Genomic DNA, 6,166 nt, shown 5'->3' on the forward strand with positions numbered 1-6,166 from the left:
GAGAGAGAGAGAGAGAGAGTCTACATACCTGAAATTTTTATTCTAATTTTTATAAAATCCCTTTATATAATATTTTATAATATTCATAATATTCAAAGTTCCAGCATGACAGAGCAATTAATAAATATTTGCTAAGGGTCCTCACTATTGTTTCCATGATTTTTTTTCTCATGTGATGAATAGCAAATAGAACATCAAAAAAAGGTTGTCCACACACAAAGAAAGGAGGTTGTAACAGATGAGACACACTTTTTAGATCTCATGGCAACTATTACTCTCAAATATTTGTAAAGTTGCTCTTCCACTAATAACGGTTGCTATAGTTTAGAAATGCCTCATCAAAAGTATTATTTCTGGACCCTATTTAATTAGGCATATCATCCCGAGTAATATCTGTATAAACATGTTTATACTTTTCGTGGCTGCTTCAAAGTCAAAACTTAACACTTAAGTGGCTAGACAATCTGCTAATACAGAATAATTTTTAAATGCCCCAGTAATGGAGAGATTTCCTTCAGTAATTATTTAATAGAAATAATTAAAAATAGGCAATCAGAGCAGCATTTGCCTGTAAGCAAGAGCCATGATAAAACCCAAGTTTTGTTTTTCTTTTCTTTTTTTTTTTCTGGTACAATAAACATCAACAGGAAGAAAAGGTCATAGACGCTGAGATCACTGGGGGCACACTTAACCCATCTGGTTACGCTGCTTAACCTTAAAATGAGAATCAACCCCACCCTCACCTCATAGTCACTGCATCTCTAAGAAAGTTTCATTTGCACTGAATACATTGACAGGAACATTTATTTATATCCAAGAAAGTTTGCTGCTGCACCATCTCAGATCTTTAACATAGCAATGTTAAAGTTACTTAACATTATTTTGAAGTTATTTTCAGTGTAGCTTTTCACCTCTTTGGTACTAATTCCCATTCATTTTTGGTGTTGCAGAAATAGACTTTATATCTCTATAGCTAGGCACTTGCTGAGGCTTTTTAAGATTTGTGAAGTCTGCAAGAATCCAGGAGGGGGATAAATCTTAAATAGCTCATCTAGGCACAAGCACGGGACTAGCTTAGAATGTTTTTCTATTAGCAGTTCATAACGAGCGGAATATTTCATCGGTACAAATGCAAAAACCTCAGCATAGGCAGTCATGGTGTTAAGTTACGGGTTTTTAATAAGCATCTTTGCAAGAATAGAAGAGAAAGCACTAAAACGATGCATTCAAATGATTATTTTCCCGAGTACTTAATTTCTGTTTTCAAGCAACTTCTGCTTCTAAGGTTGCATAAAAATAGTCAGAACTTAAGCACTTTTTTCTCTCTTTTCTCTCTCTCTCTCTCTCTCTCTCTCTCTCTCTCTCTCTCTCTCTCTCTCTCTCTCTCTCTCTCACCGGGTATTTCTTTCCTTCCTCCACTTGACTGAAGTTTTATTAGCCTGTAGCAAAATTCAGGACAATTATTGAAAGCCATACCTTTGAATCCGGGTATTTGCCACGGGAGCCCTCAGAGCTGAGATGTAATTACACTAGATATTCAGCCCGAGCAAAAGAGTTCGCAGGTGTGGAAAGGAGGAGGGGGGCGTGCTGCCCTGTGACTGTCACTAGGCTGAAAACCTCCAGCTTCTACTCCATAGCAGAGTGAAAAACGAAGGTTTCATTCAATGAGAACAGCCAGCTGACACCCACATTAGATCATATGGTAATGATACGTCTCTTGTCTTGTAGCCAGAAACTTTATCGGCCTCCCTTTTTCCCCCCTCCACGTTTGCTTTATTCCTTTTGCATCCGCCTAACATTCCAAACCGCTTTTGTAGTCTCGAGGAGCAACTTGATTTGAAATTTGTCTTATTTTTCTCACTCTCCCCCCCCTCCCCACCCGGAAAAGATTGCAACTGAAGGGTTTGTCTCCCCACCCCCAAACCCATTCCGCTCTCCGCCCTTCCCAGCCTTGTTTGTAAGCTGTATTTATTTTCCTTCAGAGATGACGATTTTTCGGGCTTTGGAGATGTGTGGGTCTGGAAAGTGAGTGAAATGGACCTTGTCGCTGTTGTAAATGTGGTCTTCCTAGCAGCCTCCCACGGAATGCCTCGTGGGCTCTGAAGTCCCAGTGTGCTGCATTTTTCGGTGCTTTCTGAATGTAGTTCTAGGGTATTCTGGAAGGAAGCCAGAATTTAATCTGGAAAGTGTGTCATTTATTATTTTCATTACCCACGACTTAAAAATCTTTCTTATTGTCTACCCATGGCCGTTGCTAAATAAAACACATAGAAACTAGAAGCTATATAATGTTATTTAGTTTGTAGGTTAAAAAAGATAATATTTTTTTTCTATAGATGAGACCTTTATGTAGTCAGAGCTTTCTGTGGCCGTTTCCAAATTTCAGTAAATAGGAAAAAAGAAGAAAAGAGAGGGAGAAACTGAAAATAGTGGACGAGATGTTTATTTAGCCACTGGAAAAAGATTTAGAGATTTTATGATTCCATCTCTGGATGCTGTGGCTAGTTCTCATTGCCTCCTCAGGTCCCAACCTGCATCTTTCTGCTCAGGCCCCTAGGCTCTTACCAGATGGGAACATGAAATCAACATCTGTGAAAAATGAGAGGATTCCCCTCTGCACCTCCTCTCTCCTCCTCCCTCTAGCCATCTAAGGATATGCTTTTACAGTAAATATTCCTTAGCTTTACAGAGCTCGAAGGGATTAGATTCTTGAGAGGCAATCTGAAGGAGGGGGAGGATGTAGCTACACTTACTTTGACTCTGTTCCCAAGTTTAACTGCCTGTCTTTTAACGCTTCATTCCACCCAACCCCTTCGTGCAGTGAGTGACAATATACTGGGTTATTCTGGGGTCGTAGAAAGAGGCAAGTACAAGCATTAGCTGACGTTGATGTAAAATATCAATGACCTTTCATCTGGCATTAATTTATTTTCTCCTCTGAATGCTCCTTATGTTTATATCTTTCTTCTTACATATGATGACTCCTTGTCCATGTTACAGTTATTTATATACATGTCTTACTCCCAAAGAGCATACAGGGGTCCCTCTAACTAACACAGTTACAATATTTAGGGAATTATTTCACAACTATTCTGTGAATTACCAGAGACAGTCCAATATTGACCTTGCACTGCACTGTAACCATTATCTTTCGGGATCTCTGCTTGTTTCTTGGCAATAGTGAATGTCACTAGAGAGAATCATGGCAAACTACAGCAGCAGTTGTTATCTAATATAGAAACAAGCCAGAGAAGAAAGAAAGGTAAAGGAATAGGAAATGAAAGCAGAATACAAATGACAATAGGAACAGAAAGATATACACATCATTTCATTGTTACTGGTAGAGGCACTTGGTTTATGATTCACATCTGGGATCTTCCCTGTGACAACAGGTTTATGAATTAAATAACTCCCATAACCCCCCTGCTCTCCAGTTTCTGCACCTGTGGAATGTGTAGAAATCATTACTCAATTTATAGCCGTATATAGAACATGGAAGAGTACAGTAGATAGGAGAATTTTTGCTTAAGGCCTTGCCTTTTCAGTGAAAGCTTTCTAGAAACATTACCTTCCTTTATTTTCTAGTGTGTTACATACTTTTCCCTTGAGTCAGGCAGGGGGAATAGTATTTACCCTTTCCATTTCACAAGTATGCAGATTGGAAACCAGTGACCTGTCCAAGTGTGTGAAGCTAGGAAGAAGCAAAGCAAAAAGCAACTATCGGGGTTCTTTTTCAGAATAGCTGTGCTGTATCAGAAGGGGAATAAACATGAACCCACAAGGACTCACTATTAAATCTATAAGATAGCATACTTTCTCTATCTCAAAACTATGCTACCATTCATTCAATACTGGAGCCAGAGAAACAGCTATGAAGATACAGGTTTTTATTCCTCTAGCCTGTCAATGTCAATTCAACATCTGGAACCCAGGTAAAGGTGGAAGAACCAATTCTACAAGCATATATCACACCCCCACTTTAATCATTATCATCATCTAATTTCTTAAAAGTTTTAGGAATTTACGATACTTCATAAACTTTTATTCATATACATGTAGAAACAAATATTCTTATTTCTGAAATATTTTCATTCATTTTCGTCATGATTTTGGAAATTTAGTGACAACTTTAAATTTCCACACATTTATGAAACTTCATCTATTTTTTTACAAATTACATATCTTTTATGTTGTTATTTCCTTTTTTAGATACAAGAACCTAGATCATAGGAAAGTCATCCACAGTTTTAAGTCAAAGAAAGATAAGTGGGCTGTCAATGGAGTCTGTGTCTCCGCACTCTAATGCAAAGAGTGATGCTTAGGCTGGAAACAGAGCTTTGCAGAGATTGCTTAAACACCCCCTGCTCTGCAGGGTTTAGGCATTGAATTCCCTGAAACTCTGGCTGCCATATAGATATGTGAAATATTCCAGCTCAGCGTGAATACCAGAGCTGTTGCTAAATCCGCTCACATGGTGATCTGTTCCCCCTGATAGCCCACCAGCTAGCGCAACTGCAACCACATGCTGCAGAGTCCATTTTAAGGCTAATCGTACTTTCTCACCAAAATCACATACAAGAAGGCTAAGTTATGACCTCAACATTACACATCTGAAAAGTGCTAGAGCCCAGCAAGGCGTCCTGACACTCTTTTTGTTTTCTAAGAGGCCTGGAAACAAGTGACTCTCTTCAGAAACCAATGATGGTCCAAAATGAAGTCAGGACTTGAGGGTTTTACGTCACTCGAAGTCTTAGGCACACTAACAGATTTCTTTCTCAGCCAAGGAAAATAGGTGGGGTAGGATTTAGTGATGCTTGAGATATGTGTGCAGAGAATTTTCACTTTGTCTCTTTTCTGCCTCTATGTCCCCAAGCCAACACCACTGTGTTCGTGATACTTTTACTTTATATAAGTCAGCAAAACTTTGCCGTTCCATAGGCTCTCAGCATCTAAAATGTGGGCAGTCCATGCACTGTCACCTACGTGAACTGCTGGTGAATGTTAAAGAAGGCTAATGGGCCATCCCCAATAACGCACGCACTTGCACTTTGTTCTATTGCTGTGGCCCTTGGGGACATTGTTTCCTAAGCCTTGCTTTGGGCATTCAAGGTCAAAAAGAAGGACAACATCCTCTCTTGTAGCCCAGCAACTTTCAGTTCTGACAGTCCCCAAAGCACGGACATCGTGCTGCAATTGGAAGTATTTCTTCCTTAGCATCTGAGTTAGATAAGCCTGTCTCTATTACAGCACTTTGTACTAATAATGACACGGCTTTCTTTCCTTTGTGGGGGAGGGAAGCTTTGAGAGAGAGTTTCTCTATGTATCTCTGGCTATCCTGGAATTCACTCTGTAGACCAGGCTGGCCTCGAACTCACAAAGATACACTTTGACTCTGCGTCCTGAGTGCTGGGAATAAAGGTTTACGTGCCACCACAGCCCGGAGACACAGCTTTGCCTTTGGAGATGCTAAGATGCATTTAGATGTTTTATAACCTTCATAGGCACCAGGTTAAGAATCTGTACTCTATGCCATGACTCAGAAACAGGGGGTATCCTGGTGCTGATATAAACAGTGCATATATATGCATAAATAAATATATATATTACAGCCTTTCTCTGCAAGGCCATATGCTATCGTTTAATTGTACAACTCTTCCATCTCTTCCATGCTTAAGAACATTTTTTCTCAGTTTCTGTCAAAATATTTAGTTTTCTCTCTGTACTACTAATAAATCAATATATCCTTGGACAATCAATGAACATTTATTAAACTGCTGGATATCTAAGCAAGGCTATAGAGAAGGAAATGTCTAGTAACCTGTCCATCAATCAATGAGCAAATATAGGCTCAAGAACCGCTAGAGGAGAAACCATCATTTTCGAACATGAGAAGGGCACAAGAAATAGAGAGAACAACTCAAAGATCATGACATATTTATATGGCATAAAGAAGTAAGAGGCAGCAACGTATTCATATAAAAGCATCTTAACAATATCATGGCAGAGACCCAAAAAGAGGAACATGGGATGTACTCACTCATATTTGGTTTTTAGCCATAAATAAAGGACAGTGAGCTTATAATTCGCGATTCTAGAGAAGCTAAATAAGAAGGTGAATCCAAAGACAAACATATAGGCATCCTCCTGAATATTAACCTTCATCAGG

The 6,166-nt window shown here is 39.2% G+C and overlaps 1 protein-coding gene across 1 annotated transcript in view; it reads right to left on the bottom strand.

The window, feature by feature from the left end:
• Dcn (decorin) overlaps nucleotides 1-1,874 on the bottom strand; it is a 32,916-nt gene extending 31,042 nt beyond the window's left edge. The window contains exon 1 of the mRNA XM_005358132.2: nucleotides 1,477-1,874. The gene's annotated coding sequence lies outside the window, so the exon portion shown is untranslated. The remainder of the gene's footprint in view (nucleotides 1-1,476) is intronic.
• Between the last annotated feature and the right edge of the window lie 4,292 nt (nucleotides 1,875-6,166).

The sequence above is a fragment of the Microtus ochrogaster genome, chromosome 24 (assembly GCF_000317375.1).
Source record: "Microtus ochrogaster isolate Prairie Vole_2 chromosome 24, MicOch1.0, whole genome shotgun sequence".
NCBI lineage: Eukaryota > Metazoa > Chordata > Mammalia > Rodentia > Cricetidae > Microtus > Microtus ochrogaster.